This window comes from Gobius niger (genome assembly GCF_951799975.1).
Source record: "Gobius niger genome assembly, chromosome: 4".
In the NCBI taxonomy this organism is placed as follows: domain Eukaryota; kingdom Metazoa; phylum Chordata; class Actinopteri; order Gobiiformes; family Gobiidae; genus Gobius; species Gobius niger.
Window position 1 is genome coordinate 26774596 of NC_136855.1, and position 12611 is coordinate 26787206.

Here is a 12611-nt window from a genome sequence, read left to right on the forward strand (position 1 = left end):
ATAGTGTGAACACTTTAAACAGTGATAAACACTCTTTAAAGGGGCTAGATGCAAGTTAGCCATTTTATACTCAATACTGCCACCTCCGGTCATATGTGTAACTGCAGCTTCTATATTAAGCTCGTGCATGACGGCACTTCGGACCCGAATTAACACCTTTTTGAGTGATAGTGCAGGATTTTAGAGGCAGTTGTGGTGAATATGTCTGGGTTCATTCCACACCTTAGGACATGGTTGGAACATGTAGGGGAAATACTTCATTTTAACATTTTTAAACTCTGTATAGTCCCTTAAATGCACTCAAGATCATAAAAAAGATTATATATAAATATTAGGGCTGGGACAAAATATCATATCACGTTTTGCTGGATAACCAATACTTTATGAAGTATCGCAATACTTTCAGTACTTGTGTTTGGAGGCATTTTTATCATGCACTCTTTGTTTTTGAAGTAACAGTTACACAGCACTTTGTTACATTTTAAGTTAATGCACTTTTTAATCTTAAAGGTGCATTATGCAACTTTTTATGCGAAAAATAAAGTAGATATTTGTGCGTATTTGACCTGGTAGTGACCAAGCGGCTGTATGAGTGGTCAACATGGCGCCTTTACTTTCGATCACAGTGGCCTCTACGATGCTCCAGGATCAATTGTTTTGTAGGTTTTCTGGAGAGAGGGTCCGTCAGCTGTGAAAGCCTTCTAAACAATTGATCTTTGAGTGTTCTAGAAACCACTGTGAAGGAAAGTAAAGGTGTCATGCTGACCACGCATACAGCCACTGGGTCACTACAAGGTCAAATAAAGGGATCGGCACTTCATTGTATTGACACTTCCGGTAGAGCACAGAGCCTGTTCATTAAAACGAGGGATGTTAGTGGCTAAAATCTGTAGTAATAGGAGAGAAGTGGCAATTCATGGTGTCACCCACCCGAACTTCCAGAATAAGGTGAATAGCAATACGTATCGGATCGTGATAGATATCAGATCATGACAAAAGCGTCCCAGCCCCAATACAATTTCTCTGTTGTGGTTGTTTCACCTTTAACTTTTTATGAAAACTGTATTATTCTCCGTTGGCTCCACACCTAAGTCAAACCTGCTGAGGGGTTTTGAGCAGGGTGTCTCAGGATTAAATGATATTGACGGCATGACAATATTTCAGTGCCTCGTTGCATATAAGTTTGTTTACAAATGATTCTTTGTAAACGTTGTTACCCACAACAATTATTGTGTAACTAAGCAGTTATTTGAGCTGGCTCCCAGGGCCTGCTTTCTATTGAGTTTAGTGATCAGTTGTCTGCACGCCAGTGGCCCCTGGGCTGACAGCCCACCCATGATGGGGGTTCCACCAAGGTACTTATTCAAATTGCTACTGAGAAAAGGTTTCCTAAAACACTGCTTTTCTGGTGTCAAGCCAAAAGGTTTAGTGATTTGAAATAACATGTTAATATGATTGGTCTTGGCAGCCAACATAAAAGTATAATTGGCACAGAGAGGTAGCCATGAGCAGGAATCCCAATGCCAAATTTGTCGTGCCTGTTTTTACTTTGAGGTGGGATTGCAGAGAAAAAATGTAATTAAGGCCATTGTTGCAGTACTCTGGGGGGTAGCATTTGCTTTAGCTAAGCCTTGTAATTATGAATGATATCCTCTTTGGTCTTCTTAGCTTTCCGTCTGTGCCACAACAATTGGATTTGTTCCACACAGGCGTTCAAGGCGCGAGATAATCTTTGACCCTAATTGTCGTCACCTGCATTTGCCGCTCAGAGCTATCCTCACACGGTTCATTTGCTCTATTCTCTTAAAAGCTTGCCATCTCATAAGCAGCCGTACTAACATGATCATCACAAAAAATGTCTGCCCTGCTGGCAAAGGGGCTGAGTGATCCCATCAGCGTTGGGTTACCTGGCTGGCCTCCTGTTCACTGTACCTGTTGAGAGGGACATTAGTGGCTGGATACTGAGGCAGGAGAGTGGCTGACCTCTAAGGGCTTGGTTGGCAGCGTGTAGGCTCCTCCAGGCCTGAGTGCTCCCTCTCACTGGGAGTTTTACCTGGCCGGTTAGACCCAGCACAGACCAGGCTTTCATTCCCCTCAAGCCCTGTGTCTTCAGCTCCTAATAAAGTTACCATTTGATCCCCTTGAATTTCTAAATCGTTCTTCTTTTGATTCTCTCTAAAGTCGCCCACCGTTTTTCCACTTTGTTCTAAAGGGAGGTTCAGGTTACGACTCTAAATGATGTGAAGTTTAGTGAACTGTTACTGAATTGTGTTCAGATGTAGGGGCTGGTTTACATGGAGAGGATTACTGGTGACACCGTGTCATGTACAAATTGTTGTTAAATTAGCTTTTAGATTAATGGTCCAAAAGATGAATATCAAACAGGTATTTTTTCTTTTATCAGTGTGAATTGTTATAGATTAATTCTAAAATATGCACAATTCTTTTTTTTATTTTTTATTTATTTATTTATGTATTTATTTTTCCCCCCGGCCTGTAAGAACATTTTCTTCCATATATTCAGCAATCTTAATCACTAGACTGTGGCCACTGCTGGCTCTCTTGTATTTAACATCCAAACTTTAAATGAATGTCATATATGTGGTGATGCGTGGGTTGTGAAAGGGCCCAATGGAAGGGGCTGGATGGAAGGTTTTATGTCCACACAGGTTTCAGTTGAGGGAATAGACAAAGTTTTCTAATGGCCACTCTGTCATTGTGTTGTAACACGCCTTTGTCATCACTTCGAAATTCCCCCACGAGGCCTCATTCCTGATTGCAAATCGTGTTTAATTTGCGTGGATGCCTTCAAGGAAATGGGGAAAGGACCAAAAAAGACCATTACAACACCTGAAAATGTCTCCAATGCATTCTGCTCGTAAACGTGCAATTGCCTTAGCATGTTGGGGCATACCGTCAAATTCTTCACGATGAACTCCCATCATCACCCATACAAAATGATTTCATTGGATTTTTTGAGATAGGCCTTGCCTGGGTGACTGATCTCCCTTAGAGGGGACGTGAACTGGCCTGCACGCTCGCCTGATTTAGCCCCCTGTGATAATTTCCTGTGGGGTTCTCTCCAATCCAAGGTTTATAGTGTTCGTCCACAGACCCTGTAAATCCTACAGAATAACATCCAAACCGAAACGACCAATGTATTACCAGCTACTTGTGCTTCACAGCAAGAAGCTCCTAGGTTTGATTCCCACCTGGAGGGGACCTTTCTGTGTGGAGTTTCCATGTTCTCTCTGTCTGTGTAGGTTTCCCCTACCACTAAAAACATGTAAAATAGGTTCCCTTCTCGGGGCAGGACAGAATTGGAAATTAGATTCCTAACATATGCTTGAAAGAGTGCACCAAGACTGAACCAAATCATCTGAATCATCTGTGTATATTGACACCGACATTTAAAGCACTTGCACTAACTTGTTTACCTTAATAGATCCTTTTCGTAGTCCCTCTGGGGGTAATACAAGTGTTGATGGGATGATTGAGAGGCCTTTCCTCTCCCCCTGGTGTCTGTGGCCAGAAAACCACCCTTGCAACTTTCCCTGCACTGGGTTGGAGGCTCCAATACACACTAATGGAATCACGAAGAAGAAGCTAACAGGCTAATGGGCAAAGCGAACTGCAGGCTAGCGCCACTTAAACACTATTTACAGCCAAGTTTGAGTGAAAAAGATTATCTACATTGTGTAATTGGATGTACAATATCCCTCTCTCCCTTTGTCTTTTCTGTCAGTGTAGTATTTACTCTCACGGACAATTAATGAGAAAAACAACAACATGCTATGACACCTGCAGTGGCGCTTATGGCCTCTGGGGCATGAGTTACTTAGTTCTGCTTTAAAGGGTATTCCTTGCAAAAGTGTGGAAAATTATATTTCCAACGTTTTGTGACAGGCAAAAAATAAGAATATAGAGTTTTGAAATGTGTAAAAAATATATATATACAGTATATATATATATATTTTTTTTAAATCTTAAATTTTTTTTAAAGTTCCCACACCCCTGTATTTAATGAGAGTTTACATTTTTAAATAAATCAAGGGATGTTCCTAAATCTACCATTTTTCCGTACAGTATTGCGTTGGCGGCACTTTTACTGTATTGTTAATTACTGTATGTTGGCATAAAGTGGTAATTTGGGAGTAATATGTTGTCACCCTGTGTAGATTTAATATTGACTTTTTGAAGACGATGCGTCAAATGTAATCGAGACTGGAAGATTGGCTGTAATAAATAGTAAGGTTCGGGGGGGGGGCAATACATGTTCGACATTTACACAACAGTGAGTGGCTATGATTAGACCTTTGGGCTTCAGAGGCCCTGAAAATGATAGGTTTATTTTAAAAAGCTGATTATTCGCTGCTATAATGAGGCAGTCATAAATTTGCATGGCTGCCTGGAGGCACAGCCCAGTGTGTCAGGACAGAGCACTGTTTTCTCTGTTACACCCCTGTTAAGTGCTAAGTATGGTGTTTAAGAAAATTACATCCCACGTTACAGGCACTCCCTGGCTATGCTAATTGAAAACTCCTTTTATCGCTGCTCTCTAACAGATTCCTACTGTGGGGTTTGTTGTGCAATTATCCCCTTAAATGTTGAAGTATATTTTTGAGAGTCTAATTAGATGGACTGATTCTTTAACAACTCTATTTTGCGCAATTTCCTCCTTGATCATTTTCAGCACTGACGTCAGCAAAACAAACAAGAACAAAATGAACAAAATAGTGAATGAAAGAAAACACAACTCCATTTATTTTATTTTTCTGTCCATAGAATGGGGTTTGGTGGTAGACTTATTAATGGAGGTTGGAAACTGGCTATGTCAATCTATCTTTTAGCCAATATTTAAAGTTCAATGAATAGATGTGCATTATGGGATGATTTTCTGTTTGACTTGATCCATTTTCCTCCCTATTTAAACCCCTCTGTGATCCATTTTATTTTTGCATTCTGTGCTGCTTCCACTGCTTTCCAAATGTCAGGGGAGTGTGAACTCAGTCCCTGCTCACTCAGATCAGAGAAAGTATTTCCTGACATGTGTCGGTGCCCTGGCCTGTACTCGTGCCTGGCTCCCTGCGTATGTGTTGTGGCTCTCAGCAGCAGTGCAGGCCGAATGAAAGAGCCTCTATGCTGATGCCAGTCACAGTTGCCCAGTTCAGCCAGCCTCTCACGTCACTGCCCCGTTCTGTCTGCACTCCCCTCCGACACTGTCCGGACATGGCCAAAAGCAGAACCATTAGCACATCAGCAGGGAACGTATTGGGAAATGCACCGAGTGTTCATAAGTGAAATATGTTTTTATTGATATATAATATGCATTCATTAATTTGAATAAATTAATTTCACTTGAATAAATGAAAAGGTTGAAATAAAAGGCAATTAATGGGTTTAAAGTGTAAAGTGTGAATAGCAGTTAGGGCTCTTGCCCCACAGCAGGAAGGGGGGTGCTTTCTTTGTGGAGTTTGCGTGTTCTCCCGGTGTCTGTAAGTATCCTCCAGTTGCTCTGGTTTTTCTTACAACTAAAAAAGTTTACATTAGGTTTACTGGGACTCTATTGTACATTGTACAGGGCTTCAGAGTGCATCCACAAATGTCATGGGTGCAACACAATATTTGTCCTCCTTTTCAAAACGTTAACATTTGAGAATGGCATAAAACTCTTAAGAAATATTACAAAATACGCTCAATAATGTAGATAAATCATCACAGTGTTCACTTATCCTGTGAGTACAGTGTGTGCTGCTGATGGCCAGCTCACCATGGCTCATCCTCACATCTATCCGTTCCATAGCTCAGATCAAAGTGCTGGAGCTGGCAGAGGCTGGGCCTGGTTCAGTCCTGCCTCAGTCCAGCAGCTGCTGAGCAGAGCAGCCCAGCAGGCCTTGTTGAGCTTAGGGGAAGGAGCTGAAAGATTCATAGGCTGGATGTGTCATTAACTGCCCATGTGATTGACGCCCCACAAGACTAATAATGTCACAGCTCAAAAGGAAAAGAAAAAGCCTAATATTTTCAAACACTATTTCAGCTTGTTACCACTCTGAGCCTAAACCAGCTGTGATGAAGAATGTGGTCTGACTGGTTTCAATTCTCTCCTCTGCTGTTGTGTGAGCTATTCACACAAAAAACACAATGTCAATCTTGGGTGGAAGTGAATGTCATTAAAATAATCAAACATATGAAGTTACAATAATAATATGCTCAAAAAGAATGTGCACATTTATCAGTCTTTTAAATGTAACTATTTTCTCCATCCCAGCATGTCCAAATATTTTTCCATCAACGCCAATCTTTGTCAACACTTTAGGTAATGCTAGACCACATGTCACTGTGTTGGTTAGTACATGCTGGCACAGTAATCTCATTTCTTTCCCTTTTCAATAACGGGCCTCCTGAGGCAGGTAGGACACACAGACAGGAGTGAGCGTCTGCTCATTAATTAGGCGAGGGAATTCCAGCATCCCACGTGCTGAGGGGGCAGAGGTACCAGATGGACTCTGGGAGGGGTGCTGCATTGTGGCAAATACACAAAGTGGACAAAAGAGAGAAATGGACAGGCCTAAAAACACTCCTTAGAAACAAACAGAAATGTCAAAACTGAGATGGAACAAGCAAACAACCAAAGACACAGCTAACCCCTACTAATGCTGAAAATATGACCCAATAAGACACTGAATTAAAGGCCTTACAATATTATCAAACTATCAAAGAGAATTTATGTTCCTCCCTGAAAAAAACTGTAATCTGCCATAAAGCCTACTAGGCTGTGTTTGACCCATAAATATCCTATTTGCATTTTGCCAAAGTAAATCCTCCAGCCTCTCCTGCTAAATTCTGAAGCAAAGGAGCTTAAGAAAAGATAGAGCAATGAATTGCGCATGAATACAGTTAATGTTGTTTTTTTAACCTCATATGTTACTTGATTTTATTATCTGTTATTGTTATTTTGGCTCCTAATCTTTAAGTATTTTAACTCCTCAGGGCAAGAATATTGAACAATGAAATTATTGCTGAACTTGTTATTTCAAGCTGAAATGCTGAACTGTTTACGTTTTTCCAATAGTAAAGTATGGTTGTTGTTTGTTAATCACTCATTCGTCATGTAAAAAATATTATTGATGTGGAGCAGTTTAATTGAATGCCTTTAAAATCAGATCAGATGTAAGATAAATGTTTGGATTTTTTTGTCATTAAAATAATCTTTGTTATGAGAAGAATCATGAAGAAAGTACAGGTATTTGTTGTAAAATGAATCTATAACTTTCCATTTTGGCTGTAAGATTGATCTTTTGGATATGCACCATGATGGTGAGAAATGGTCAAAGAGTGAAAGTTGTATAAAAAATGGTTGCAGTGAAGATGATGATGGAGTGAGAGTGATTGGCCTGTGAGATTGGTGGAGTCGGGCGGGGAACAGTGGGCAGATAAGAGTTTGAATAAGCCCTGTGATGGATAGATAAAGAGGCTGAGTGCACGGGCGGCGGCCCTGGGAGCTTCTTGATTGCTGGGCTGTGGCAGGTTGACTGGTCGCTGACAGCATGCTCCTGCTCCGACCATACGGCCTGTCTCCGGAGCTAACAGCCCCAGCTGCACAGGGAATGTCCCCGGACCTGACATTTTGACACGGGCTCCACGTTGACAAATAGCTGGAGTTTTCACCTCCTGCTACACTGTCAGCTTCTCCTGTGTGTGAGTGTATGAGGGAGTGGGGTGTGGCTGACAGATCTGCTGTCATAGCAGGAGGGGGTCTGATGATCCAGGTCTATGCAGGTGGCACTGAAGTACGCACAGGGGAGGGGGAAAGGCCGTGGCCATTTGTACAACTCTGCAGCCACTTTGGGAGCGACTCTTATTACTCACTTGGCCTCAAACAAGCTAACAATTTACTAACAATTATAATGGCTTAAAATTCACTGATATATTTCAAGTCTTGGATTTGGGTTAGCTTAAATCGCCACTTGGATTCTGAGTTCCTCTCATAAGCCACTCACTTTGAGGAAAAATGAATGTTTTTCCACATGAATTTTACAATAACTTTCATGGCAAGGCAAGGCATGTTTATTTATTCCGCGCTTTTCATACACAAGGCAACTCAATGCGCCTTACAAAATAATATTTTTTTCATCATTTCAGCATTTTCAAAACATTTTTTTAGTTACTTTTAAGTTACTTAATTAAATCAACTAATATGAATTATGACAGTGGTCCTGAAAATCCAGCAGTAAAATATATTACCGTATTTTCCGGACTAGAAGTTGCACCAACCAAAACTAAATGCATTATGATGAAAAAAAAACAAACTCATATAAGTCGCTCCGGAGTATAAGCTGCACAAGCCACTCTGGTGCACCGTTGACAAGCCTCTCCCGGCAGCACGTTGTTCAAGCACTCATGTGCGAACTCGTTCCTCTGGCTGTGGCCATCAAGCTTTTAGCCACAATTAGCTTTTTTTGCAGTAAGCATGACCTCTGCTTTTCACCAGTCCCTCACAAGTTTCTCGCACACGCCAATCTTTCTTTCTGCTGCTCGAAAATATATATATAACATGTGAAATTATATAATAGTATATCTTGATATGTAAGTTATCTGAGTATAAGTCGCACCACCAGCTAAACTATGAAAAAAAGTGAGACTTATAGTCCGGAAAATACGGTAATAAAAGTCTGGCTGCCATTTAAATAATTTCCTAATTTCCTATACAGTGTGGTCTTTTTATTTAAGTACATGTACTCTGGTAAACAGGCAGTTTAGTTCTCCTCGCATCTAGGTGGAATTTCTCTGGGTGCTCCTGGTCTCCCCATAAACCTAAAACATGCTCCTTGTAATCCTCCAGCTATGCCCCGGCCAAACCTAGCACAATATCTAGAGTCGGGTCCCTGGGTGCTGCACTGTGGCCGTGCCCACTGCTCCTGACAGGTAAAGTGGACAAACCTTCCTTCAGGGACAGTAAAGTTAATCTGGTTTTATATTTATTTTTAACTTCCCTTTGTATCATTTTATTGTGTGGGGGGGGGGGGGGCTTCTTCATAAACCAAACGGGCTCTCACTTGTGGTTGTTGTTGGAGTAAATCTCGGAGTGATTATCTGGTGTGCCCGGGCTGAGAGTGTTGTCCCATGGTTCCGGTGGGGCTCCGTAAGTGCTGCTGGTTGCCTGTTATTATGGGTCTGTATTGATTAATCCCCTTGCCTGTATAACCTCCAGCTCACTTTGAGGCGTCCCCAGTGTGTCTCTGCTCTCCGCTCTGTGATTAATGCCCGCCTCCCCGGTCTCACTGCTACTGCGCGTCGCGTCAGGCCAGATCTGTCAGCCGCACAACTATAGATTCTGTTCAACTTTGGAGGTTGTAGGCAGCCGGTGGAATAAATCTGTCCCCTCCATCATTGAGTGACAAAATGGCGTACACTATTCACTTAACAGATAAGCTAAAATGTGCTTGACTTTCTTCCTCGCGCATATCTCCAGCTGCCGAAATGGAATTGGATGAAAGACAGATAGAAGGAAGAGGGGGGGTTGCCGAGGGAGGGGGTTGCTCATTGGGTTTTGTTGAAATATTTATAGGTCAGGGTTGAGTGGTTAAATTGAATATCTATGCCGATCTCACTTGCCTGTTTAACTTGCGCCTAGGCAAATATGTTTCCTAGGTGATAACCTTTTATGTACCAGTCTGACTTCATTGAAATGCATAGAGATAAAAATGTGTCACACTTCGCTGCAAAGCTTAGGCAGCCGCTGATGCTCGATTATTCAAATGATAATTGACCTCCACCTGTAGCTATTGCTTATATTCACTAGTCAATCACTTCATCCGCTGTTAAGATATGGGAGGAAATACGCCTCTGTCATTTACATTACAAACCAGTGGTGAATGTCAAGTACCCCGGGCGAGCCATTTGTGTGCAGAAGAATGGGGAAAAATATATGGCCAATTATGATTTTCAATCTTTTTAATAATTTAAACGCTGTTGATGTGTGAATTACTGCCAGCATTGCTCTCAGACTCGTGTGCTGTTTATTCCCTCGCAGTGTTATTTCCTGCCTAACAAATGACTTGATCTTAATCTTCATATATAATTTTTGTTTGTCTGATATAATGCCTTCTAGTGGCTTGCTGTCAAAGGCTGATAAATTGACATGAAGTATAACACAGTACGTATTGGCTATGTGTAAAATGTTAGTTGGCCGAGACATGAGCTTTTTCAACTCTGTAGGCCACTCACTGTAATGAATATACAGATGCATATTCATGGACATATGGACACAACCCTTTGACCCAAGACTGCAAGATACTTCATCTACGAACAAAGAATGTGGTGTAAACGTACAACAATCATTCCAATGGTTCTGAACTGTTTCCCATCCATTCTTTACAAAATGTACAAAACTAAACGCCACACCATTATTGTGATTATTACTATACGCGTATTCCAGTCCAGAAAATATTCCTCAAACTCCAAATTCCGATTACACTATGTAGTTATCACTCTGTGCGCTGTGTCTCACTGTTGCCTCTTTCTCCTAGAATGCACTGTGTGATTGTAATTACCATACATTTCCAAATGGAAGGCATGAAAGCATGCTCGGCAACTGTGCCTGTTTGTTTAAAGTCAGCCAAAGCGCTATAATTAGCAGTGTTTAATTATGGAAATGGCTGCCGAGGAGAATTTCAAACACACTTCTTCCCTGGATCATTAGTCACAGGGGCAAAAAATGAAATGCTTTCAGCAATGAAGGGTTCATATTTCAAGCTTATAGCTGCTAAAAGGGTGTACTCAGAAAATCAATTTTATGAAAGTCCGTTCAGCACTAAAGGGAGTTCCATGCAACTAAGCAATTTTGAAATAATGTCGGCGGGGGCCTGATTCATGGATAGTAACAGGACCTTGCTCTCTTTGCCTGGGACATTATCCTCTAAGCCCAGGTCAAAGGTCAACCTCTGGTTTAAATCAAGCGGTATTTAGCATAACTCGATTCCTAACGCTCTTGTGGCAAAACCATGCTGAATAGATAAGTAGAGCGTGCAATGCGACCACCAGATGAAAGCCTGTCTGATGCCGAAAGCTTAAGGGGTACAGGGTTGCAGGCAAAGTAACCTTGACCCCATGAAACGCTAGTTAGCCTATTCCACAACAATGATGTCTTAACCTTGGCCACAACCTCACACGCTGACAGTAAACATACAATTTGTGCGTGCCTCCCAGCACACAGGCGCCCTGCTCACCATAAATCCAGGCCCTGCTGCTTCTTTGAAAGCTCGCCACATCAAGCTGGGTGTCATTCCCTGGTAACAAGGGTATGCAGGACACATGTGCGGAGGAGCGCTTATGGGAACCCCAGGTCTGACATGGCCTTTCTGAAACTGTATCACATGCGGAGCCACACACTGCATGAAAAGTTTAGTGTGACAACATGCAGCATTTGTAGTAGGAACTTGAGGACAAAGTAAAATCAAATAGTTTCCCCTCGATTTAGAAAACTGTTCTCATCAAATAAAATTACTTTCAACTCAAAATAACCAACTGTAAGATACGTACCTTAGCCAAATGGCGAGAGCATTTCCCTGAACCAGAGCATTTACCCCGAAACTACAAGATCAGACGTTTGTACTTGAATGCCTTGGTGTTTGTCCCACCTCTAAGTCTCCAGTGACGGGGGACATTTTGGTGTATGGTTTACTTCGGGAGGTCAGGCAGCTGCACTGGGACGGCTGGCCCACGCCGCTCACAGGGGATTCCCATTAGGCAGATTGATTGTTTCCTCTGCTCTCCTCCTTTGATTCATGTCTTCCATCTGAGCTCTAATGAGCCATTGGCCGTATGGCACCACTCATCTGTGTGTCAACGCTGCACTGTACACAGCTAATGCGAATCATATATAGCCCTGTAAATACACGTACAGTTAAAAAAAAAAACTTTTTTCAGCGTCTTTCTCACCACATCATCAATGTTCAATCAATTTGTAGATTTGGTTGTGAATTTGAAATTTGGGGTTTGCAGATACAGTTTGAAACAATTTGTTTGTATTAAGTAATGAGATCTATACACCGCTAGATTTAATAATGTGGGCTGATCCACCCCCACATTTTTCAATCCTTTTCTCTGATCTTACTCATATCAGCAAAAATGTCTTTATTCGTTTTTTATACTTAGTACTTTAAATACTTCTAGAACATGTTTTAAGAATGTACAACTCTGAAGAATTGTTTTGTTAGCTTCATCTTCAGTACCTTTCACTTACGAACAATATATATTTTTCCTGCTCCATAGTTTACACAGTGCAGCTGACAGTCACCTGCTCTGGCCTGCACAGCCGGGCCCCTGTATGTGGAGAGAGCTGTCTCTAGAGGTCACTGCAGTTCCACGGGTTACACACCAGAGAGAGACGGCCCTCGCTCTTTCCAGTGCCAGAGACAATAGGCATGAGAACGAAGGGGGGGGGGGACGGACTGAGGACCCGAAATACCACAGCGAGTTTTAACACAGTGCCACAGACATTATAAAACAGACATTGTCACCATGGCCAGGACCAAATGGGCATGAGAATATGTCGCCTTCTAATATTAGCAATTTCACAGTGACAGCCAAACACCATGCCCCCGGTGCAT